This window comes from Prionailurus bengalensis, chromosome E3, assembly GCF_016509475.1.
Source record: "Prionailurus bengalensis isolate Pbe53 chromosome E3, Fcat_Pben_1.1_paternal_pri, whole genome shotgun sequence".
Lineage (NCBI taxonomy): Eukaryota > Metazoa > Chordata > Mammalia > Carnivora > Felidae > Prionailurus > Prionailurus bengalensis.
In genome coordinates this window covers 15,557,212-15,583,591 of record NC_057357.1, presented here as the reverse complement: position 1 = coordinate 15,583,591, position 26,380 = coordinate 15,557,212, and the positions used below count along the sequence as shown (strand labels likewise).

The following is a 26,380-nucleotide window of genomic DNA, read 5'->3' as shown; positions in this document are numbered from 1 at the left end:
AGAAGGAGGACCGTCTGCCAAGCTCCAGCTCGCCCCCCGCGTGTGTGCCTGTGTGTGCAGTGCGTGTGTGTGTGTGTGTGTGTGTGTGTGCGCGAGTGTGAGTGCGCGCGCGCCGAGGCGTTCCTCAGGTTGCGCTGCCTGGAAACCGAGGGAGCCATTGGAGAGGCGAAGGGGTGGGGGCGGGGGCTCCCCGTCCCTCGGAGCAGCCGGGGCGCGGGTGGCCGACGCGAGCCCTGGACCCCGGCTCCTGTCGCGGCCGGAGGCAGAGCGGGGACGGCGCTGCGGGCGGCCTCCAGGCCCCGGGGGGCCCGCCGGGGAGGAGCCGGGGAGGAGGCCGGAGCTGCATGGAGTTTCTAGGGCGCGCAACTCCGGCGGGGCCTCGGCCACTGGGCTCCGGGGCGCAGCGAGACAGCCGCGCACATGGGCTGAGCCCGCGCGCCGGGGCTCTGCACGGCCAGCGGGAGCGGGAGGGGTAGAGGAGCGCGCCGTGCCGGGGTGCGGGGCACGCGTCCCCAGACGGGAGCAGAGGACAAGGACAGGGAGGAGCGTGCCCGGATCGCGCTCCGAGCCGACGAGGGGCTCGCGCCGGCCCGGCGCGCGCTTGGGGAGCGGCCCGGGGCGCCGTGGGAGCCGGCGGCAGCGAGGATGCCGGCGCGGGGACGCGGCTGCCTGCTGGGGGTGTGAGCGCCAGGCTGAGCGCTGCCCGCCGGCGCCTGCGGCCGCGCCGCCCCCTCCCTGCGGGCCTCGGAGGAAGCCCCCCGCGCCGCGCGGAGGCGCCTCGGAACCCGGGCTTCGGGGCAGCGGGCCGCGCGGCCGGCCCCGGCCCAGCCAGAGGTGAGTGCCGCCGCCCGCTCGCGCCCTCCCGCGCCTTCCGCCCCCGCCTCTCCCCTCCGTCCTCGCCCCTCTCCGCGGCGCCGGAGCCCCTGCCCCGGAGCGGGCGGCCGGCCGGCCGCGGACAACGCCTCCCGTACCTGTTGGCTCCGGCGGAGGGCGCCGCGCGGGCTGGGGGCCGCCCGAGCCACCTGGCCCTCCCCTGGGGGTGGCTGCTGGCCGCCCGCCCGGGGGCGTGGGGCTGGGAAGGGCCGCGGACGTCCCGCTCGGGCGTCCCGGACCGCGCGGGCTGCAGGCTGCGCGCCGCTCGCGGAGTCCGCGGCGCCGGGGGGCCGCTGGGCTGCGCGCCCCCGGCCGCGGGCGCCCGGGCGGCGGGAAGGAAGGGGAGGAGAGGGAGCCGCACCGCAGCCCAGGTGGGAGAGCAGCGCGGCTTCCAGGTCTCCGGGAAGCCGGGGTCGTGGCGATCGGGAGAGGCGGGACGCAGGGTTCCTTCCACCTCCGCCCCCCCCCCCCCCCCCCCCCCCCCCGGCGCGGGTTGCCAGCCCTCCCGGGCGCACGCTTCTCGCCGCCACCCGCCCGGGGTCCGCGGGCCCCGGGGAGCGCGGGATAACCCGGGAGGCCTCGGGAGTGCAGGCTGGGACCTGGCCGCTGCTCGGCCGGCCCCGGGTCCCCGGCAGTTCCCGGGGTCGGGCGCCCGGGCAGGGGCGGGCTCCGGTTGTCCCGGGCAGTCCGGGTTTACGCGGCGCCCCAGCCTCCCCGGACTGGCGCGGCGGGGAGTGAACTTCCTCAGACTTGGCCCGAGGGCGCCTAGGCAGCAGCAGGTAGTTCTGGGGCGGGCCCCGGGGCCAGGGCGAGCGGAGGACGCCCCACGCCGACGGGACGGTGCTGCCGAGCGGGGACCCAGGGCCGCGTTTTGCCTCCGAGGCGCCCGCCACGTGCGCCCTCTGCCCCCACCCGCAGCAGCGTTTCCCACTGCTCTTTTTCGCTCTGAGGAGGCGTGCGTGAAGAAGGCGCCTTTCCCTGCAGTTGGTTTGAAGCCCTGAGCCCAGGTGCAAGTGTGCCTGCAGTTCCCCGGGTGCCAAGACCGGGGCGCCATCCCCAGGCCCCGAGCCTGTTTTTCCGCAGAAAAGGAGACTTTGCCGGGCTCGGAGATCAGCAGCCGGTGCCGTGTGTGGCCGTGCTGGGTCGTGGCCACCGGAGCCCGAGGCGTGCTAATTAATAACGACAGTCTCACGCGAATAAGATCCTCCTCCGCGTTAGAGCTAGGTGACCTTCTCTAGGAAGAATGGGTAGGTTTCTGCCCTCGGGATGTCCAGACACCCCGCATTTGTGCAAATGGGAAAACTAACTGCTAAGATTGCCCCGTTCTGCTGCTTTCACCGCTGGCTTTCAGTCAAAGAGATAAACTCTTTTTCAATCCAGGCATCAGAGCTTTGGGAAGGGTTTTAAAGCCACTTGGTGTGAAATTGTCTTGAGGCTAGAGCAGGGCTTTTTTTTTTTTTTTTTTTTTTTTTTTTTAATTTTTTTATTTTAAATCGAAGCTGGACTCCAGCTCTCCTCCTTGGCTTGTTGGTGGTTTGTATTTCCTCTTTGTGGGGTGGAAGGGAGTTTTCGGGGGGACGAAGAAGGAAGTGTTGGTGGAGTCCGGATTGTATTCGCTGCTTGTTTATCTGAGGCTTTGACTGGAGTCTGAGGGGGCCACTCCGACCTCTCCTGGGCTCTGCGGTGACACCCGGTTTAGGATGCATTCCCGGAGCTGCGGAACTTTGCCAGTCTCTTGGGCGGGCGGTGGCGGCCCCCACGGATGCCCCGTGGATGCCCGGGGCTGCGTTCCCCAGCGGCCTGCGCGGGCGGAAGCCCAGCCGCGTGGCCCCCCTTTCTGAGCTCACTGCAGACACTTCAGACTAGCTGTCTGAAGACAGGCTCTGTTTACCGAGAAGCTGGTCCACAACACCTAAGTTGGTTACTGGATGTATCCACGTGGAGTAATGAAAGCAATACAGTCCGGTAACACAATCCCTAGCGTATTTGATTGGAGGAGCACTAAATCTTCTTAGAATTGTTCATCAAGATCACCTTTCTCTGAACTCTGAGTGTTGCTCATTGCCAGTAATCAGGCCTTCGGTGTGGGTGCAGGAGAGGGGGCTCTTTAGAAAGAAAATAGTTTAATCCAGCTGGTTCCGTGGAGAAGACGACCCGCTTTCCTCGCTAAGGGGCGGCGGGGATGGGGTGGGGGGTGAGGGTGCGCGTGGGACAGCTGCTTAGGTGAGTTGAACATTTGTCTCCATGGCGGGAGGCCTCTGATCAGGGCTTGAATATTGGGCAGGGTTGGGCTCCAGTCTAGAAATTTCTTTCCCATAGCAAGTGGCGTTGGGAGGGACAGTGTGCTCCTGGGTCAACAGCTGGGGAGAGGTCTCTGTGAGCTGGTCCTTGAGCCTGGTCCTAGCTGGCCCCAGCTTTGCCAGTCCTGACCAGTACGGGCAGCCTATGCAGTGCTCATTGGGTGGCAGAAGGGGGCGCTAGTTGTTACAGTGAGATGAACTCCCAGGGTCTGGTGGGACTCGGGAGGTTTAAGGTCTTTGGAGACCTTGTCTCTGAGACCCTACTTGGTACCGGGACACTCTTCCACGTCTGAATTCACGTTATCCTTGTTTTTCATATTTGGAAATTGATGCCCAGGGAGGCGAAATACCTTTCCTGAGGCTGTTGCAGCTTGTGGGTGAGAGGCAGGGTTTAGGGTTTGATTCTAAGAGGCTGGGGTTCCTGAGTCTAAGCCCACAGTGCTGCTTATGAGCTGAAGAGTGTTTGAGTAGCCTCTGACCTTCCCTGCCTTCGTTAGCTCCAGCCCCTTAGTGGGCACCCTATGTTTGCTCGTCGTTCCCAACGAGGAAGCCCGGGCACCGGAGGAGCTCTGGAGGCAGGTGCCCTGCCCTCCAGGTGCGCCCACACCGGAGCCGTGTCACGTTCCAGACCAGGTTGCTTCGATTGTAGGCTGCTGATGCTTTCTTCGCACGTTCTCTGTCTGTGCCCACGTTGGTATGGGGTAGGGGGCATCTTTGCCCTTCACTGGAGGCTTAAACTGATGTCGTCAGAGTGTCTGAAAGGTCCTCTTGTGATGGGGAACCATCAGGTAGCACCACCAGAGACAGCCTCTGATGCTTTTGAAAACGGTGTGCGTCGTGACTCTCAAGTGATCATCCTTCGTGATGGGCAGAGCCCTGGCCGATCCCTCGGTCGCTCAGTTTGAGGGTAGTTCTGAATACGGTCAGAAAGGAGGAAAACGAAAACCCATGGTTGCATCCAACCTGGGGTTTTCAAAGCGAATTATGTTTTTAATCACTTAACATCTAACCAAAATGCCTTCCGTGCCTATTATGTGGTTACCGATACAGAGATGAATATGACACAGCGCCTGTCATCAAAACATTCACAGTTTAGTGGGGAAGGCAGACCATGTGTTAGGGCTACACATTTGTGAGCAGAGACGGAAGGCATCCAGCCTAGCGTGGCAGTGATGCCTGAGCTGAGCTTAAAAGATGATTGCGAAGCGGTGGGCCTTGAATGGGTATTCCAATGCAGAGGAAATAGGGCGGGCCAGGGGTGAGAGGGGCAGGGAAATGCACGGAGAATAGGAGGAAGCAGCCTGGGGTTTGGAGTTCCTGGAGCTTGAAGGTGGAGGGAGGGAGCAACAAGAGAAGAGGCCAAAATGATACGATGGAGACCTTTGGTCAGGACTCGGGGCTCAGCCTTTCTCTGTTGGGGGTGGGCAGTGTGGTCAGATTCGAGTTTTAGGGAAGTCTGGTTGGAGACCCGGAGGAGAATGGATTTGCCGGGGAGGAGACCAGGGGCGTGGCTACCAGCGAGGTTGTGGGTAACCGACAGCAACTCTGGCTGAAACCTGAGGCAACCAAAGAGACCGCGGTGGCAGTAGTGATGGGAAGTCACAGGGCTGAAGAGCCAGACACGGAGCGGGGGAGAGTTAGGTGGTGGTGGGGATCTTCGAGGCAGACTTGCTTTCCGGTTCCATACCAGTGGGTACTATGGAAGCACCAATAATCTGTCAACTTTTCCGTCACCTTCCTCTTCCTCCTCCTCCTCTTCCTCATTCCATTATTCTGCTACATTCCAAGCGCTCAGAGGAAATGTCCAATTAGCAGAGCTTTGGGTAGGGCATTGGGGGTGGGGAGAGTAGTTTTCTGGAATGATCCTGCTAGAAGATGGTGGCATAGATGTTAGGTATCTCCTTCACAGGAGAGAGGACTTGCTAAGTAACTGATGTAGGGGTAGGAGAAAGGGAAGGGTATAGTGTGGCCACTGGCTTTCCGGTTTAGGTAATGGTCTGGATAAGCAAAACAAAGGTCTGGCCGAGACTGAGTAACTCGCTTGTTTTCCCACAGGCGGTGCTGTGGGCCGCTGTCCATGACCAGGCTGCAGGAGAAGGTGACGACCTATTTTTGAGTCTCATTAAGAGGCCCTGTTGCTGTGAATAAGGCCTGTTTAAGTAGGTTGCTTTATCTCCTGCCCCACAAATCTGGATACTCTGAAAACATTTTCATTCATTTAACTGATACTTATTGAGCATATCTGGTTCAGGTCTGGGGAAGATGGTGAATTAGAGGTGGTGCTTTCATATTCTTGTGGTGTAAGTTACAGTAAGAAGAACAAAAATCGGCAATGAGATTTGATGACCTAACTGAGACAGTTGGAGGTGCCACTTCAGATTGGGCGGTCAAGAAAGTTCTCACTGAGGAGCCATATTTAAGCTGAGTAAGTTGGGAAAGATCTGGAGAAGAACTTCCGGGTGGTGGCAACAGCCAGTGCAAAGGTCCTGAGGTAGGAACAAAACGGGTGCGTTAGAAGAACAGGAAGGAGGCTAATGTGGTAGAAGACAAGTTCAAAGAATCAGGGGCTCATTTATGGGGCGCCTGGGAAGTCACCTTGTAGAGTTTGGGTTTGACACTGAGTTTGATGGGGGCTGCTGGAGAGTTTCAAACGGGGGAGTGACATAATTTATGTTTTCAAAAGAGCACCCTGGCAGCTGTGCATTCTGTATGCACCATCTTGGTACAATAAAGTGGGTTTTTACCCATCAGAGTTAAAATGTAGAGTTTAAGAGTAACAGATGGAGAGAGAATGCATTGGTGACCTTAATTTAGCGGTTTCTACTGTACCAGTTAATTGAAACCACATTTCTAGTATGATTTCAGTTTTGTTTAAAAACATGGTATAGAATAATGGAAAGGAGTGGACTAAATATATTAACATTGCTGTCCAAAGGTGTTGGCATTGCAGATGATTTTTACGTTCCTGAAGATGAGCACACGTTTCTTTTATAATCAGGAAAAAATGATTTTTTTTTCAACGTTTATTTATTTTTGGGACAGAGAGACAGAGCATGAATGGGGGAGGGGCAGAGAGAGAGGGAGACACAGAATCGGAAACAGGCTCCAGGCTCCGAGCCATCAGCCCAGAGCCTGACGCGGGGCTCGAACTCCCGGACCGCGAGATCGTGACCTGGCTGAAGTCGGACGCTTAACCGACTGCGCCACCCAGGTGCCCCAGGAAAAAATGATTTTAAGGGTGTTGTGAGATTCTATCTGCTACACACTTTCCCCCTCCTGTTTCGTTTCTGGAAAGGTTGATGTTAAAACCCACGGTCCTGGTTGGGCCAGACAAGAGGATGTTTATATTCGACACCAGCTGTCCAATCGGTGGCGCTTTGTTTTATGCTTAAAAAATATTTTTAGTGCGGAGAGCAAACATTCTCTTTCTTTTATAAGAAATTAAAGCAACACAGAAATGTTATATAAAAAAAAAATAAAAGTACCTTTCTGCCCTGTCGTTCCCCAGACCGTTAACATTTCTGGTCATATATTGTTCGATTTTTTTTTTTTTCCGTGTGTGTTTCAGATCCCTGCATCCATACTTTGCTGAAGGGTTTTGGAATATTGCTAAAACAAATCACCCTATCCAAATTACTCTGCAAAATTCCTTCCTCTCGAGCTCTTACCCAGATGACCTTTCCCCCCTTGGGACAAAACCACTGGGAAAACTTGAACACATAACTCAGCTAAGAGAAACTGAATCTTGCCCTTTTGGTATTCAGAGTGTTCACTGAAAGCACGCTTTATACTTATAAAGAATCGAGCAATTAAATACTCATTAAAAGTTCATCTCCGAGCCTTGAAACGTTATTGTTCTAGGACTGGAGCCCAAAAGTTGGTATCAGGATTGCATTGTTTTCATTAACAAAAGTTAGCCGATACGGAAACTTAAGAGGAGCAAACCAGGGAGCGGAGCCAATTATTTTGGTGACATACTTATTACCACGGAATACTCTTTCGCCCCTTAAAAACGGGAAAAGAGTAACAGTGAAGTGTTACTTAAGCCACTGCCGATGCGTTTGGGAAGAGCCCTCCGTCTGCGTGGCCTCGTCGCGCAGACTGGATCTGGGGGCTCACGAGCCAGGAATGAGTGGCCCAAAGTCCATGTTAATGTAACCGAACGAGAGTGGGATTGGAGTCTCATTATGTGATTCAGCAGAATTACCACCTTCCCCATCATTACCATAATTAAACACGTCCTTTCTTGATGAAAAGGAGAGCAAGTATGTGCTCCAAAGAGAATGATGGTAACGGAATAGAACCATGGAGAGGGGGCCTCGGGTTGTCTCATTTTACAGGGGGGAAATTGAAGACCCGAGAGAGTAAGTGGGGTGCGTGTGTGCGTGTGTGTTTGTGTGTGTGTGCGCGCCCTCCGCCGATTCCCCCACCCGGGCGCCACTCTCCGGCACTCAGCAGTGGCTCCGTGTTGTCAGGAAGTGAATTTATTTTGGTAAACCCAAGAATTAGGAAAGCGCTCTGAACCTGATGAAAAATGGGTTTCTGAGCTGTTCATTCGTTCTGTAGAGTGTAATCTGTTTGCGTGCTGATAACAGGCCTAATTACTGTGTAAACATTTTTATAGTCTGGTAAGAAAACTTCAAACATCTGTACGGCACGTCGACGTAGCATTTCAGCCTCCAGCATTCCTGCTGCGTGTTCTTAAAACCAGTTGCTTTGTTATTTAATCTGGTCGATGGTTGATGATTCATTTTATGCACAGACACATAAACACACATTCCCCCTCCAACAGGAAGTGACAGGGCTAATAGCGAACCTGCCGAGTGCTTCCTATGTGCCCTCAGCTCCCTGAGGATTAGTGCTTCCCCCATTTTACAGATGGAGATGCGGAGATGCAGCGAGGTTCGGTCACGTGCCCAGGGTCAGAATGTGGTGGAAGGGAATCAGCACCACTGCAAGCGGGGCCCCGGAGGCTTGTGACTCACCAGCTGAAGTCCCCACCTTCCCCTGGCTGTCACAGACAGACTCCCTGCAAGAAAGATCAGCATCTGACTTTGTGAAATCACTGTGGTTCAATCAGTTTTGGGGGGGGGGGCGCCTGGGTGGCTCAGCGGGTTAAGCATCCGACTTTGGCTCAGGTCATGATCTCGCAGTTTGTGAGTTCAAGTCCTGCATCGGGCTCTGTGTTGTCCCCCTCTCTCTCTGCCCTTCCCCTTCTTGCGTGTGTGCACGTGCTCTCTCTCTCTCTCTCTCTGTCTCAAAAATAAACACTTAAAAAATGACTTTTTTGGGCGAACTCATGGATGTGGAGCCATAAAGAGGGGTCTGCGGGGTGTGTGGCTTTCAGGTCTGTTTCCTGGGTGGCCCCAGTCCCTCCGCTTCGTGAGGCATGAAGTGGTAGCCGGTAGAGGACAGACTGTCTGCCTTCAGCTGAGGCCGGTGGTTCTCCGACCCAGCCCTCAAGTTAGTCGCATGGACGCTAACCCACGTCTTGCTCTGCTAGATTTAAGTGCTGCTGGCTTCTGCCTTGTGTGATCCTAACAAATACCCAAGTTCTGTACTTCTTACACCCAGAGATACACGCCGCTTTCAGAAACCCAGACGCACAGGATCCATGGAGCCCTCAAAGGGCAGTGGGCAACAGGAGGAACCACGGGTTTGAAAATGAGGGAGGGGCGCCTGGGTGGCTCAGTCGGTTAAGCGACCCACTCTTGCTCAGTTTGGGATCTCATGGTGCATGAGTTCAAGCCCCACACTGAGCTCTGAGCTCTGAGCTGACATTGTGGAGCCTGCTTGGGATTCTCTCTCTCCCCCTCACTCCCTGCCCCTCCCCTGCTCTCTCCCTCTGTCTCTCTCTCTCTCAAAATAAATAAACTTTAAGAAGAATTTTTAAAAATGAAGGAAAAGTAAATGCTGATAGATACTCAGTGGACTCACACTCAGAGATTGTTGTCAGCCTTCAATTATTATCCGTGCTGCAGGCTGACTCAGAATCTTGCATAGCAAAGGGACTAAAGCGATGGGCCCTGGGGAGTCGTGTGCTTGGAGATCCCTGGATGAAAGGTGTTGCCGAAGAAGAAAGTTCTGTCCTCTGATTTGGAGCACTGCCGTGGGCACAAGAGAGACAGAGAGAGCGAACGAGCCAGTGCTGATAGGCAGCACTCTCTGGAAGTGGCCGCGCCCTAGAGGAGCCTAGTCGCTGGGGGGGGGATGGTAAATGCAAGAGGCAGGTACCGATTTGGAATTCCTGGGAGTGGGTGACCTCCTGTGGTCTTGGGAAAGGTGATACAGACCTTTCCAGAGGGAGGTTGGCTGGCCCTGGATTTGAGTTAAAAACAATTTTTTTAATGTTTTTTATTCATTTTTGAGACAGAGAGAGACAGAGCTTGAGCAGGGGAGGGACGGAGAGAGAGGAAGACACAGGATCCGAAGCAGGCTCCAGGTTCTGAGCTGTCGGCACAGAGCCAGACGCGGGGCTCGAACTCACAAATGGCGAGACCATGACCTGATCCAAAGTTGGACGCTCAGCCGACTGAGCCACTCAGGCACCCCTGGATTTGAGTTTTAGAACCTGAAGTGGAAGATTTAGTTCAGTGTTTCTCAGTTGTCTGCACATTCGAATCCCCTGGGGAGCCTTAAAAAAATCCTAATGCCCTGTCGTCACATCCCAGACTGGTGATGTCAGAATCTTGGGGTGGGACCCGACCCCAGATGATTCCACTGCATAGTCACCGTTGAGAACCGGGGTCGAGAACAGCTTTTCTCAAACAGGTGCCTGCGTATTACCTGGGGATCTTGGTCAAATGTGAATCCTGATGCCTGGGTCTGCAGCAGGCTTAGAGCCTGCCTACCTTCCTTCCTGCCTTCCTGCCTGCCTTTATTCTTCTTTCCTTTTTCTTGATTTATAACTGACATACGGTATTAGATTAGTTTCAAGTGTACAACATGGTCATTCAATATTTGTATACATCATCAAATGATGACCTCACTAGGTCTAGTTATCGTGTTACCGTACAAAGTTATTACAACATTATTACCGTAGTCCCTATGTTGTATTACGTTATATCCCTGCGATTTACTTTGTAACTGGAAGTTTGGACCCCTTGATCCCCTTCCCCTATTTCGCCCATCCCCTCTTCCCCAGTGGCCCTACTGCTTCTGGGACCCCCTGGGTGGGCAAGACCTAGTTAGAAGAATCGTCTTCCTTCCTTAGCTTCACACGGAGGGCTTCTGGAACCATTGCTTTTCCGTGATATTACAAAATCTTTGGTTCCCTCAGGGTAGGGTTGGAGAACAGGAGGCCCGGAGCCTGCCTCCCATCTTTATATATTCTTGTAAAGAATAGAGCAATTAAATATTCATTAAAGTTCTCTGGACACTTAAACATCATCGCTCCGGTATTGGAGACCAAAAGTTGGTATCATGGGTACAGTGACTTGCATTTACTTGTCCTTCAGGATCCAGCGTGTTCTGTCTCTGGCCAGCATTTATACAGTTGGGATCAGAAGCTCGGAGAGCTGGAAGGGACCTTAGGAATTATCCAGTCTGAACCACTTGGGTTTTGGAGGGGAGGACACTGAGACCCAGAGTGATTTGCCCTGAGCCACATCATCTGGTCAGGGCTGCTGTGGACATGAGACAAAGAGGAGGAAAGCGAGGCTGGAGGAGAACGTCCCTCCCCTCCCCCCAGCACTGCTCCCGGTGCAGGGGAATCAGAGGACAGAGACATCCAGAAAGACTGCAGATATAGTCACATTAAAGGCACCTGAGAGCTGAGAGATGTATTCTACCTGTGATTTTCCATCCCCTCCCTCCGCCACCCCGCCAACTTCAGTTAGCTACGCGGAAGCTTGACGAAGTTCTTCACGTCTGTGGTTTGAGTTGACACTTTGACAGATGTTCAGCAGCCCGCTCCCAGGCGGGACCCCGATGCAGGCTGCCCTGCTTCATGCAAAATAATTACATTTACCGTTTTTACCCCAAATGTTTTTCTCCTGTCGTTGAAACAAATAAGGAACGTTCGCGACATACAGGTTCCCTGATGTCGCGTTCCCTGATGTTAAACCTCTTGTAAGAATAGTTCATAATTGATGTGCTTGGCATTTATCACCCAGCCATGACGTGTTCAGATGACTAATAAATTATATTTTGTTGGATCCTTTTTTGCTGCTTTTTCAACTCCAGGCACCCGTTGCAGCACATCAGTGTTGATGGGGACGGTTTCCTGCCCATTGCTTTATGCTTTGTAACTGACATGAGGCGAAGACAGTGGATGTGAAACTCTGTGACTGAAATGGACAGGACATTGCTTTCTCTGGGTTGTGTGTATTCTGCCCTAGAAGATCAAACCTTTATATAGAGTAGAAGACTGAGGGGCACATGAAAATTAGCATAAAGATTGAAGCGGTATAATTATAGCTAATGGTTATGTAAGTACTCCCTTCTGAGTTCTTCACATATGTTAACTCCTTTAATCCTTTCAACAACCTGGTGAGGTAGATACCATTATTGTTTCTGTTTGTATGGATGAGGAGACCAAACCACCGAGAAGTTAAGCACCTTGCTGAAAGTCCCTCAGCTAATGAATAGGGAAGCTGGACTCACGACTAGGACTAGAAGCCGAGCCCTTAAGCTGCCAGGCTATCCTGCCTTTGTAATCACGATTGTCCAGGAAACTTCCATTAGAACGTTGTCAAACATACTCTGACTGTGACATTCGCCTCTTGGGACACACTTTTGCCTTCACATGGGTGCCCTCTCCCTCACACCATTGGAGTTGGCCGTGAGGCAGATGGCCTGTCCTGTTTTCCCCATCTGGCTCTCGGGAGATGTGTCCTTTGATGGACCCACGTGTGGGCAAACCCTAGTTCATAAACAAAGAAGAGAATCCACGGCCAGTTGGTAGGGTTGGAATGTCAGTTGGGGCACCTGGGAGTATGGTAGGTCAAAGATAACCTGTATTGCTCTGACTTACAGACTCTACCACTGTCCCATGTTGGCCACCCACTGGACTCTGTGTTGGCCCCTATCCTTCTCTGGTGGCCACCCACTGAACTCATGGTGAAGTCTTTGCCTCATTCTTGCTGGATTGTTCGTATTGATTCAGCTCATTCCCCCAATATGAGCCACTTGTGGGGGTTCTAGGGGACAGACGGAAACCCCTGCAGTCTCCCTCACTTCAGGCTTGCTCTCTGCATTGGGTTTTCAGGGTTGCCCTGGTTGCTCTGCCCTTGGTCGTAGGCTGGGGCCGCCTGATGGTGCCCTTTACCCAATCCCGTGCCTGCTGCCTTGGTCATCAGCTTGGCCTAGTCTTGGCTCTCCCCTCCCTTCTTGCTTGCTTGGTGTTGCCACTTGCTTTTTCACACTACAGTTCCGGTCCTTTAGGGATTGGCAAACTTTTTCTGGAAAGGGGCAGATAGTGAATATTTTAGGCTTTGCAGGTCTTGTGGTCCCTGCTGCAATTTCTCACCCCTGCTGTTGTAGCAGGAAGGCCACCATTGACAGGATGTAAACGAATGAGTGTGGCTGTGTTGGAACAAAACTTTACTTCCAAAAACAAAGGGTGGCCCAGATTTTGGCCCATGGCCTACGGTTGGCGGACTCCTTCTTTAGGATAACTGTGCAGCTGCCTCCTTCTGACGTGTAACCTGTAATGACTCTGTCTCTTTAGAGGTCATTAGCAAGCCTCGCGTAGAACCCTGGGCCACTACCTCTACTCTGAATTCCCAAGGACCCTGTACTCGTTGACCTTCCTGACCTATTACTGTCTTCACTGTGCAACCCTCAACCTTGAATAAAGTCAAGCATTTACTTTTTCAAGTTCTCAGCCAGCTCAGTTGATTTCAGTAAAAATTTATGTTGTTCAACAACAGCTGGGGCCCCGATTCTTTTTACTAATCCTTCTCCTGAGCTCCAGGCTGATGTCTTGTCCTATCTGCTACGTCTATACTTCTGTGCTTCCTAGTCACCCCGCTCTTCTCACCCATATGCCTTCTCAGGGGATGACCTTGCCTCCTATTTGGGGGAATCAAGGGCACGAACTGCATCTCCTGTAACCCTCGACGTCAACATTCTCCATCTCTACTTCAGATACTCACCTGTCTTCCTGTTTCAGAGGAACAGACGTCCTTAACTCCTTTACAAGGAAAACTTGGCTTTGCCGTTAATCTAATGGGCTTCCATTTCTCAACTCAAATCTCAGATTTTCCTTCCTTAAGCTCATAAACATAAGTCAACGCAAGACTTTGCTTGACCTCACTGCCTCCCCATTTCCCTCTCTGGAATGCAAAGCTTCCAGAAGGAGAGTCCCCCCTTGCTGCTCTCGCTTTTCCACCTTATTCTTGTCAGCCGCATTCACCCTTTGCTGTTGGCCAACCCTGTGTAGATCCCAAGACCCGGCCTTATGCTCACTGACCTTTGTTTTAACATTTCTCCAGCTTTCCGCTTCACTCAGATCAAGGAAACCTGCCACCATCCCCCTGGTGATGGTGACTGTCCTGATAAAATCTCTGGCAGGCCCAGACCACCCAGATCCTTTGAGCTGAACATGACTCCCACCCACGCAGGTGGACCATGAACTGACCTCTGGAATGACCTACAGTCGCCTTTGCGTCATCAAAATGCTAAAGTCTCGGCCCAGGGAGGAGCCTCAGCCTCATTTACATAACATACAATTACAGTATACAGGCACGTTTCCTTAAGGCTCATGTGACATCTTATGCCTGCCTCTACGCAGGATGACAAGGCTTCCCCATCTAAATAGTCATCCTAACCCCAAACAGGAGGAACCCATTCACCCTCTCTTGGAGAGTCATGGCTTTGGAAACCATTCCCCATGAGTGATCTCCTTAGTTGTTGCAAATAAAAGTTTTCTTTGTGTGACGGTGCAGTTTCTGACTCCCCACGAGCCTAGCCCACTTTCGTTTGGTTACACCTACTTGTTAGTTCCCTGCTTTTTTTTTTTTTAATTTTAGTGTTTATTTTTGAGAGAGAGAGAGATGGAATGTGAACAGGGGAGGGACAGAGAGAGAGGGAGACACAGAATCCGAAGCAGGCTCCAGGCTCCAAGCTGTCAGCACAGAGCCTGACGCGGGGCTCGAACTCAAAAACCGGGAGAGCATGACCTGAGCCGAAGTCAGACGCTCGATTGGCTGAGCCACACAAGTTTCCCTGGCCCCCTGCTTTTTAAGTCTTACATACTTAATATATTGTGAACTTGCTTTTTACAAGGTCACTGACATTCTCACCTCATTTTAAAATCTAACCATGTGGACTCATTTCTCCCTGGGAAACATTTGACACCCTTGACCTCCCCTTTCCTCATGTAACTTCCTCCTGAACGAACTCTCCTGACTGGACTTCTCGTCTCTTACCTTTCTGTATGTGTTTGCTGGGCTTCTGGAACAAAGCCCCGCAGCCCGGGTGGATTAAACCAGAGAAATGTATTTTCTCACAGTTGGGGTGGCTGTAAGTCCAAGAGTCAGCTGTCAGGAGGATGGTTCCTTCTGAGGGTCGGGAGGGAAAGGCTCCCGACAGACACTCAGAATAAGAAGCCTCTTGTCACCTCTGGCCCCCTTCTCCCCACCCACGCGTGATTTCTCTATGCGTGTGCCCGACATTCTGACGCCATCGCCATTGCTCTGACCTGGACTGGAGCCAGCTCCTACAGACCCATCATCCCCTGGAAACACGAGGACAGCCATGCCACTCTGGTCCAGCTGCATCTTTTGAGATGAAGACTTTGGCTCCTCCGTGACTTTCATCTGACCTCCTTGGGCATTGACCCGTTGGTCAAGTGCCAGCAGACGACAGACCTCTGTGTCTTTGCCCGTGCTGTGTCGGCAGCTCACAGGCCGCGTTAAACCTGACCTTCCTAGTGAAGTGCTCCGTGGTTCCCGCAGTTGAATTTACTTTCCCCTTCCTTGGTGTGTGTGCCACACTTACCTGCACATTTACTCTTATGCTTATTGGCTTGTGCTCCGTCGCACGTTTAGAGCTGCCGAGTCCTGGGAAGGTAACATGAAAGGGGGCACCTTCCGGTGAGGCAATAGACCCTCCAGGAACTAACTTACAGCTACCTCTCCCTCTTCTACAGCGTAAGGGCTTTTAAGGGGCTTGGCGGGGTGCATGTGTGCGTGCTTGGTCGTGTGCGGGTGTGCGTTTGGTTTTTCCATGGCGCCTGGCACCGTGTTTTGCCTGGAAGACAAGTTTAGAGATGTTGCCTTTTTTTTTTTTTTAAGTTTATTTATTTATTTTGAGAGAGAGAGAGAGCGAGGGAGGGGCAGAGAGAGAGAGAGAGAGAGGGAGAGACAGAATCCCAGACAGGATCCACCCACAGTCGGCTCAGAGCCCAACGCGGGCTCGAACTCACGAACCGCGAGATCATAACCCCAGCCGAAACCGAGAGTCAGTCGCTCAAGCGACTGAGCCACCCAGGCGCCCCTGGAGATGCTTCTTAAGTTTAATGGAGCACAGTACTTGGGGGGGGTGGGGGTGGGGGCGGGATCTAGCTGCGCCTTTGGGCCTCTTTGGTCTTAAGACTCGGATGTCAGTGGAGTAAGAACGGGCCCTGACTGGTTTGCAAGGTGGTTCTCACTGCAAGTAATCTTCTCCATCACTTGCTGTGTGATCGTTTGCTCTAGTGTCAAACGGGGATGATGGCACAGACACTTGTCCCTGAGGAAGTGGCTGGTAGGGGAGGAGATGGTCTTCAATGAACTACACCTTTCAATACCTCAAATTCTTTGGAGAAGCGGGAGAGGAAACAACGCGTAATATGAAGGTGTTTTATAAAGGGACCGTTTAAATACATTGGACCCGACGAATACGGGAGTAATTATTTGCCTTAACGTTAAAACATTCACTGTAAGGTCCTCTCCGGTAGGAACTCCCCTCATGAATTTGAGCGAAGTTTCCAGCTCATTAGGTAATTGGCAGAGGGAGGGGAGGGCCGAGAGGATCTTCTGGGCCAGCAGCAACAGAAGCTCCTTGGAAGTAACAGCAAGGAGGTCAGGTTCTATCATGCAGATCCCTGGGAAACAGAGTTCGCACAGGGTAGAGCGATTCTCTGCAAGGGTGTGGTGGGTCACCATTCTGTTTTCTGCCTTCCCCACGCTGGCACAAATTGTCACATTTCACTCTTCTCAAGGACGCCCTTTGGGTTCCTGTGTCTATCAGGTTTGGTAAACAGCAGGCACCTCTCGGAGGGCGGGTGCATTCAGCCCTTCACCCTGGAGGGGCTGGATGGGATGCCTCCCACACACCCCTGATCCCTTCCTTTCCTCCGTTCAGAGCTTCTTGCTGGGTCTTGTGGGTGGGGGCTTCCTAGATCCGGCCTGTCTGGGTGCCACGAGGGCCCGCCTTGCGGCCACGGCTCTGTCCCTGCCATTTGCCGCCTGGCCATCCCATCCTGCCAGATGCTGGCTGTCATCAGTCACCCAGGCGGAGCCGGCCAGGCAGAGCAAACAGAGTGGCGGAAACAGTCGTAGCCTGAAGTTGCCCAGTTTAGATCTGTTCAGCTTTCACTTAGAAATGTTCGGGAATATATTCCCCCTTGGGATGATGGGAACGAAAATTCACCAACCCCGCAGGGCAGGAAACCTCTGCCATCTGGTCACTGCTTTCTCATATGTAAATGTTAAGCACAAAAGCAAGATTTGTGGCCAAACATTAGAAAGGAAGCAAATGGAAGAAAGTAAAATTTACCCTTTGTCCCAAGAACCCAGAGATAAGCACAGATCCCAGTTTGGGGCTAAAGTCCCCTGGAGTTTGTTCTGAGCCCGGGTGTGGGCGTTGCATGTCGTTACAAAGTATTCCTCTATTTATTAGAAGGGGTTGGTGAGTCAGTACTCTTGTATCAGCTGTTTTTTAAAGTTTATTTATTTATTTTGAGAGAGAAAGCACAAGTGAGGGAGGGGCAGGGAGAAAGGGAGAGAGAGAGAATCCCAGGCAGGCTCTGCGCTGACAGCATATGGCCCAACGCAGGGCTCGAACCCACGAACTGGGAGATCACGACCTGAGCCGAAACCAAGAGTTGGACGCTCAACCGACCGAGCCACCCAGGATGCCCTTGTATCGGCTGTTTTTTAACTTAATAACTTGTGGATGTCTCTCTGGATTGCTACAGCTGCTCCTTCCTCACCATTTTTAACGAATGTATGCTAGTCCGCAAGTGGACGTGTGTATTTTTGACTTTGGCTTTATTATCGAAAAATATTGCACATTTGAAAGTAGTTTTCTAAGGATTAAATTCTTAGAAGCGGAACGACCAGGTCAAGGACTTGACCTTTCCTCAAGGTTGTTTCCATTCTCTTTCCAGCCAGGATGTATGAAAAGGCTCATTTTTACGCATTGTCACCAACATTTGCTATTGGCATTGATTGCTTCTTGAAATTTGACAGCCAAAATAGTTTCACATTGTTGTTTTATCCTGGATTTCTGGGATCATAAGCAAGCAGGCACGTTTCTCTTTTTCATACACTTCTTAGCCATTTGATTTTGTTCTTTTGTGAATTGCGTATTGATGTTTTATGTCTCTTTTTCTACTGAGGTGTTCTGTTTTAAAAAAATGACTTGTATGAATTCAATAGAGAGAATAGTACTGTTTCTTTATTATAGGTTGCAAAATTTTCCAAGTTTGCTGTTTATCTCTTCATTTCTCTCTCTCTCTTTTTTTTTTGATGTTTATTTTTGAGAGTGAGAGTGTGTGTGCCTGAGTGGGGCAAGAGCAGAGAGGGAGACAGAGAATCCCAAGCAGGCTCCACGCTGTCAGCACCGAGTCTGACATGGGCTCAGACTCACAAACCGTGAGATCGTGACCTCAGCTGAAGTCAAGAGTCAGACGATTAACCGACAGATCCTCCTGGGTGCACCTCTTCATTTCTTTTGTATTATTTTTTAACTGCTTGCTTTTATTTATGTGTTTTTAAACATATTTTTAAATGTTTATTTATTTTGGAGAGAGAGAGAGAGACAGAGTGTGAGCGGGGCAGGGGCAGAGAGAGCGGGAGACACAGAATCCGAAGCAGGCTCCGGGCTCTGAGCTGTCGGCACAGAGCCCGACGCGGGGCTCCAACTCACAGACCGCGAGATCGTGATCTAAGCCGAAGTCAGATGCTCAACTGACTGGGCCACCCAGGTGCCCCTAACTTCTTGTTTTTAAAACAACATCTAATCAAATGTATCCTGCCCTTTTAAATATTTAAGTTTGGGGTCGTGCTTAGAAAACTCTTCCTCACCCTCAAGATTACGAACATATTTACTCCTAAATATCAAATTTGTCTTGTAAATTAAAAAAAACCCCACTTTTTATTAATGTAGCGGAATGCATGCAACTTCAACAGTTGAATACTATTCAACACCACCCCCTCTGCTTTGTGACTTCTACATCTCTGAAGCCCCCCCTCCCTCCTCTTTGTCCTTGTGGCTTTCAGAGGAATGTTTCCCTGCCTGTTATCCTTCCTTCTTATTTGAGCCATGTTTTGGAAAGGAGAGACGAGAAATGAGGTGAGGCTGATTTGCCACTTTTTACCGGAAGTCTAATATATATTTTTATCGTTACATTTTTAAATCCACCAACTACTTGGGCTGTGATGTGATACAGGGATCTAACTTCATCATTATTTCGTTTTCAAACGATTTTCAGTTTTTTCCAATACTACTTATGGAATACATCCATCCACTGATTTAAATTATTTTTTTTTAATGTTTATTTATTTTTGAAGGAAAGAGACACAGAACGTGAGCAGGGGAGGGGCAGAGAGAGAGAGGGAGGCGCAGAATCTGAAATGGGCTCCAGGCTCCGAGCTGTCAGCGCACAGCCCGACATGGGGCTCGAACCCACAAACCGCAAGATCATGACCTGAGCCCAAGTTGGGTCGCCCAACCGACTGAGCCACCCAGGCGCCCCTCCATCCGGTTTTGTTATGTGCCGAATTACCACACTCATTTGGACTGAACTTCTCATCTGTGAGTTCGAACCCACTACTGCTTTTATTCTTTTTCCAGTGCCACCCTGGTTTAATTATTAATAACTTAAAAAATCTACCAAAGGGTAAATTTTCCCTTATTCTTTTCTTATATTTTTAAATTACCATTTTTTTTAATGGGAAGAGAATTCTGATCTTTATGGTCACTGCTTATCCAGGTGTCACAGAGCTTTCAACTAGTCAAAACCACTTTTTTATTTAAAGTTGATTTATTTGAGACAGAGAGAGAGAGCGTGTGTGAGCAGGGGACAGAGGAAGAGGGAGAGAGAGAATCCTAAGCAGGCTCCGCGCTCAGCGTAGAGCCCCATGCGGGGCTCTATCTCCCAACCATGAGGTCATGACCTGAGCGGAAATTAAGAGCTGGACATTTAATTGAGCCACGCAGGCACCACCCCCCCCCAAAAAAAACCATTGTTTTTTCTTCTACTTCCTTGTCCTTCTAGAATTTTCTAAACGGGAGGCATCTTTTCCAAAGTCATGTTTCAGGAATTTATGTTGCCAAGGTTATATTGGCTCACCTGTGACAATTTTCTGTCCCCTCGCCTTCAAAGCGGCATGGTGCCATGTGTTATGGGGAACCTAGTCTGTGGGCCCAACCCGGGTCAAAAAGCAAAAAACAAAAGAGTGTAGGGGAGGGACTCACTGGGACCCGAGTCGTCCTTGCGTCTGACTGGTATGGCTGCCTTGAGGCTGCTTCCTCATCTTTGGTTTGCTTCTTCCCTGTTTTCTCACTCCATTCCTAGGCACGTCTTGTGGATCTTTCCAGTTTCCTTGGATCATCCCTGTTTTTCTTTAAAGTCTGGTCCTTGCTATGGCATGCCAGCCCTTTACAGTTCACCCTCCTTCTCTTAAAACGTTCCACGTTTTTACTCCTTTTACAGACCACCTTCGTTTTCCTTGTTGGCCCCTTCTAAGACTTTACACTCTTGCTGTTGTTTCTGTGCTGATGTCATCAGATGCCTCAGTGTGCCCCACCCCCACCACCCCAGTGCGTGACTGAGTCTGGAGCTACCCAAGGTGCCGCCTGAAGTGGCCCTAGGGTGACATCAGCGTTACAGTCACTGAGGTCACACTCTCTGCCCTACTGTCCCTTCCCCGCCTGGACCTTCCTTATCCACTGATGTTCGTGCGCGCGGCCATATGGAAGCCATTGCTGTGCATGTTCAGCCATATCCTGAGTGCCAGGACCTGGGCGCGTTGCTTACCGTGTCCTGGGCCCTGTGCTAAGTATTTTCTGGCTAATCCCAGTTAATACTCATGACCGCTCAATGGGGCAAATACCTTCTGACTCCCCATTGTACTGGTGAGACTTAGAAGGTTGCATCATCTGGGGTCTTACAGCCGGAACCTGGCAGAGTCAGGACCGGGTCTGGGGTCTGTTTAGCTTGAAGGCCGATCTGCTACGCTGCTTCTCTTTTTATGGCAAAGACCTCCTTGCTGAGTGAGTTGAACTGGACACTGAAGAAGGGCCACCCTTAGCATCAGGGAATGATGACACAGAGGGATGGGGTGTGGGGCATGACTGGGAGAGGCCCACAGATGGACAGGAGAGGGCAGAGCCCGGAGGTGGGCAGTGGGCCGGCAGGTCCCCCCTTGGGAACGTCAGCACCTTGGCCGGAGCCTGCTTCTTTCCTCACACTCCGGTCTCTGGTCTGAAATCCCCCCACCTCCAGGCAGCCTTGAAGCAAGAAGCACAGGGAAAAAGCTGCTCATTCAAACTCAGAGCAGCTCCCTGGACCTGGTGAGTAAGGTCATTTCAGGGGAGAGCGGAGGGAAGATGACTAAATTAGGTTGGCTTTTGTACCTCTTTGGCTTCGAATGGAGTGTGGGAAGCCATCCAGTGTTGCTTTTCCTGGCTGGCTGTGGGACCAAAGAAGACAGCAAACAGTGGGGGGACCTTGCACTTGTGTTTGTCTTGCCTGTTGGTGTCCTTCCCTGCCTGCCACTTCTGATCCATCAGGCTTCCCTCTGATGCCCTCAGCCAAGGGCTCTTGAAGGTGGCTTCCTTTCCCTCAGTCATGGCGCCACCCTTGTGTTCCTTGAGTTCCCTGAGAATGCTCCCCGCCTCCGTTGCTTTCTCCAGTGCCTTTTACACTCCCACGGCACCTTGCCCTGGACCTTTTGCTTTGTCAGAGAAGAAGCTTCCATTCCCAAGTTCCTTGGACCCTTTTGAGCCTCGCACTGGCCTCCAGGACATTTGTTTACAGACAGACTAGTATGTATGTTTTGAAGGGCAGAGGCCATGCCTCATGTGATGGCTCCGGAAGGACGAATAGGGCCAGCATCCGTACATATTTCTGGGATGAATACATGCCTTTAGTTGCTGCTGTCTGTCCATCCCAGGGACAGTCACTGCAGAGGGAGTCTTATGTGTTGTCTCTGGAGCCCTGCCACTTGAGTTTGACTTCCCACTCTACCGGGTACTAACTCTGCAGTCTGGACCAGTTATTTATTATGCCTGCGCTTCATTTCCCTCGTCTGTAAAGTGGGGATACTATTAACCCTGCCTTACAAGGTACAACTGACATATTGCTTCGCATTGTTTGTAGAATTCCCTCGTACACAGTAAGCCCTCTGCAAATGTTCACTGCTGTGATGCATGACCTATCCTGAAGAATCTTCTTTGGTATTTTCAGGCCAGATGGACATGGTCCCCAGAGAAACTTCTAGCATCATTATGGCTCCATGAGAGTTCTAGCTCCCAAATTCTACTTCTCTGTTCCCACAGGCCCTGGACATGTGTTTCGCTCCAGGAGTCACCATGGAAGGTTGGTAGCTCCAGGAGACCTTATCTCCTCTCTATCTTGGCGGTTCTCACCAAAACAGGTTCTTTCGTCTTCACTCACTCGTGTGTGCATTCAACAAACATTTTTTTAAGTAGGCGTCACACCTAGCGCAGGGCCCAACGTGGGGCTTGAACTCACGACCCTGATGAGATCAAGACCTGAGCTAAGGTCAAGAGTTGGACGCTTAACTGACTGAGCCACCCAGGGGCCCCTCAACAAACATTTTTGAGTGCTCCTTATGTGCCTGACAGAGGCTTTGATCCTGGGAGAAGTTTGTGTCCAAGGAGCTCACAGTCTGGTTGCACTTCGTAGACTTTTGTTGTTGATTTTTCTAAAATTTGTTTGTGTCCCTTGCGCGTAGAAAAGCTTCTCCTTCTTTTAGCAGATTCCTCTCCATCACGGTGTCTTTGTGAAGGTTAGATGCTGACCAGGAGGACAGCCTGTGTGCTTATTTTTGGTCTCTGCCTTTTGTTTCTCCTGTCAACTGGGACCCTCTCCTTGCCAGCCGATGTCCCCGAGGTGACTGCTGCGTTGCATGCAGTCTTCCGCCTGGCTGTTGGGATGACCTTGTGTCCTGTTTGTGACATTCCCAAGGCTGTGGACTGTCTGGGGCGTGGCATTCTGCAGGGCACCCGTGTCTGGCCTGCAGGTAAGAAGTCTGTGCCCTGTGTCACCCTCTGCCACGCCACCTGGATGAAACAAGGCTGCTTGCTCCTGGGAGTCACTCTTCTCTGCCTGAGTTGTGCATAATTCTCAGGTGCACGGCCCAGATATTACCCGACCTCTGGGACTCCTATCCTGATAGTTTGTGACTTCTGGAGGACACGTTCTGTGACTTCTGCTATAACACCATCCTGGATTCTAGCGTAGAGATGCTTTAAGTCCCTCCCACCAAACACAAACCGGCCGAACTGACCTTCCCTGTGGCTAGATTGGTTGCAGCCTTCCCCTGGGTGCCCTCAGATTTATGGAAAAATGAGAAGAAATCTCAAAATATAATGAAGTCCTTGTCCCCAGCACTATGTCTTATTTCCAAATATTCCTATGCTGTCACCTCCTAAACAATAGGTGAATTTCAAACTGCTTTCCATCTGAATGATGGATTGAATGAATCTAATTTACATGCTTTTCATTTTATGTAAATTGGCCCAAAGGAGGCTAAATCTCCAGGGGTGCAGTACCTTTTTCCAGGAATCTCTTACAGCCTCTTCCAGGCAATATAGTGCTAATTCAAGTTTAAACAAGTAACACAAAGGAACAGACTTTTAGACGCCTGGCTTGAGTTTGTCCACCTTCAGCCATATTTGCTCTGAATCTGGCTCGTGCTATAGACTGGATCAGGTCCCTTCGAGAATTCAAGCGTTGAAGCCCTAACCACCACTGTGTTGCTCTCTGGAGGTGGGGCCTTTGGAAGATAATCAGGTTCAGTTGAGATCGTGGCGTGGAGGCTTCATCATGGGATTAGTGCCCTTATGAGAAAAGACGCAAGAGAGTTTCCTTGCTCTCTCTCTCTTCCCATCGCGTGAGGACACAGTAAGCAAGCAGCCCTGTACCAACCAGGAAGAGAGCGCCCACCAGAGGCTAACCATGCCGACACTCTTATCTTGGATGTCTAGTTTCTTTCTTCTTTTTTAAATATAATTTATTGTCAAGTTGGCTAACATACAGTGTATACGGTGTGCTCTTGGTTTTGGGGTAGATTCCTGTGATTTATCACTTACATACAACACCCGGTGCTCATCCCAGCAAGTGCCCTCCTCAATGCCCATCACCCATTTTCCCCTCCCCCCCACCCCCGCCCTACACGCTCCTGCCCATCAACCCTCAGTTTGTTGTCTGTATTTAAGAGTCTCTTATGGTTTGCCTCCTTCTCTCTTTGTTTGAAAGTATTTTTTCCCCTTCTCTTCCCCCATGGTCTTCTGTTAAGTTTCTCAAGTTTGGACTTCTACTCTCTATAACTGTAAGAAAATAAATTTCTGTTGTTGAAGCCACCCAGTCAATGATAGTTTGTTATGGCAGCCTGGGCAGACTAAGACAGCTGGTGAAGAATTCTGGAGAACTCTGCACGGTCAAGGTTGGGCACGGTGTGCGGCTCTTTCCCCCGGACCCCACAGTCTCTCGCTTCCCACTGTCTTTGCGAGAGGGTTCCTGACTCAGCCAGCAAGACTCCCCACCTTTGTCTGGATGCTTGAGCAGCCAGAACTTTCCAGAAGAGTTAGCAGGAAAACCTTGTATGAGGATCCATAAAAATTTGTTAAAATTAAATCCTTTCACATTCAACTTATTAATTAAAAAAGGTTATAATAGCCCGAAGGAGGAGCCTTAAAAAGCAGCTGAACTTTTTGTCTAATTGCTTTCAGAAAGAACAACTCAAAATCATCTGCCAAGAGCCTCTCTTTTGGCAGGCGAGCTTCGGCATTCCTGTGACGCTGATCTAAATAAAATTCCTTCCAGCAGGTGTGCTCGTCTGATTACCTGCGGGCCCTCGATCCTTGGAAAATCTCGGGGAGGCGGTTCCACTGTAAATCAGATTTGGTAGAAGAGATGCACATCTGGTCCACACTGCTGGGTGTAAGTAACCCTTAATGCTCGCCCGCCCAGGCTCCATCTTCCGGGGCCTGTGGTTGCAGACGCAGTGTGTACTCACGTGTGATGGCTGTGGGTCTCTTAAGCCCTGGCCTGGAAGCAGCCTTCTTTCTGCCTTCAGGCTCCCTGGGGTCCTGCCCTCATGTGCAGGAAATTCCAGGCAGGCTCTTCAGTTTCTGAAACCCTGTTGGTTTCTTCCCAGCTATAAACATGAAATAGATCCATGGTACCGAGCGTGGAAAGTTCAGACAAATAAGAATACAGTTACATCCATCGCTCAGCAATAAGTAGTATTTACATTTTGTTCTATCTCCTTCCAATAACTTTCTTCCGCGAATATACCTGTGAGCACACGTATGTGGGCATCCCTATGAATGCATGTGACTATGCGTGTGAATATAGATGTGACCAGGTAATTATATTTATATAGTTGTGGTTATGCTTCCCATATAATTTTATGGGCTGACCTCATAAAAGTAATACAGGGATCAGATAATAAAAAACAATATAAGTGGGTACAAATAAAAAGTTAAGAGTCCCTGTCAGTCAAAGCCTTCACGACAGAGGCAACTGCTTTTAGCCATTTGTCATTGTTGGCACCCTCCGTGGGTGAAATCACTCCAGATGAAGTGCTCCTGCGTTTTTGGTTCCCTGTTTTAAGTAGAACCTCCCCATGGGGTGCCTGAGTGTTCCAGTTCGTTAAACATCCGACTTCGGCTCAGGTCGTGATCTTGCGGTTCGGGAGTTCGAACCCCGCGTCGCGCTCTGTGCTGACAGCTCAGAGCCTGGAGCCTGCTTCCGGTTCTGTGTCTCCTTCTCTCTCTGCCCCTCCCCTGCTCACACTCTGTCTCTTTCTCTCAAAAAAATAAACATTAGATAAATATTAAGTAGAACCTCCCCATCCTCTGTAATGAAGGGCAAGGGGGCCCCACTGCCCCACAGCCCCCCCCCCCCCGTCCTTACCTTCCTGTCTCTGCTGGCCACGTTTTTATTTTTAAATCTTTGAATTGAGGAGCTTCCTTGCGTTAGCTCATACACTTAACTCTTTCCTTATTAACTTTAATCAGTACCTTTGGACCTCCCACTGGGAGAGAGGAGGGACTTCGCACCCCACGTTCCTTTCTCCTTGTTTTCGACCAGTTGTATCACTAGACCATCATGGGGTCAAACACGTACCCTCGTGCTCTATCTGGAATTGAAATTTCCATGATTTGTCTATCGCTTTCAGATTCGAAAAGAACATAGTGTTTATAATATTATGATGAATATTATTATTATAAATATTCCGTGCAGAAACAGCTATTGTGTCCTCAGTCTTGTGCCACTTGTAGAAGAAAGATGAAAAAGCCCTCACCTTGGAGGAAGGGAGAGGACAGCCCTCTCTACTTGCGTGTGACGTTCGATATCGCCGTGTGACTGCGGAGATGACCCAGCTGCCGCACATCGTTGGCTCCTGCAGGTTCCTCTTGTCCCTGCCCTGGTCTGATTTGCTCCCGCGGTGGCCTTCTGGGAGCGCACCTTCTGGTTAGATTCCATCCACGGGCTGGATCCCATTCTCCAATTTCTTGGATTCCTTGTACGTTTTGCCGACACAGTTGATTGAGTGACTGTGTTAGGAAGTGTGTATGAATTGGACACTTTCTAAGTGCCTGCCTTGATTGGATTTGGACTGGGTATAAAGTAATTTTTCCTATGAGACTTAAGCAGTCCGCTCCGTTATCTAGTATCCGAGGACGCTGATACGTGTCTACTGCCGGTGTGATCATCATTCATCAGGAAGCTGTCTGTCCTTTGCTCTAGAAGCTTTAGAGTCCTTTCTCTATCCCCGTGCTCTGTAACCTTGTGAGGT

The 26,380-nt window shown here is 51.0% G+C and overlaps 1 protein-coding gene across 3 annotated transcripts in view; it reads left to right on the top strand.

Moving 5' to 3' along the window:
* CALN1 (calneuron 1) overlaps positions 1–26,380 on the top strand; it is a 529,580-nt gene that overhangs the window by 98,768 nt on the left and 404,432 nt on the right. The window contains exon 1 of one of the 3 annotated variants that reach the window (XM_043559875.1): positions 711–834. The exons of the other annotated variants lie outside the window; for them this stretch is intronic. The gene's annotated coding sequence lies outside the window, so the exon portion shown is untranslated. Of the gene's footprint in view, positions 1–710; positions 835–26,380 lie in introns of those variants that run through there. 3 annotated transcript variants of the gene reach the window in all.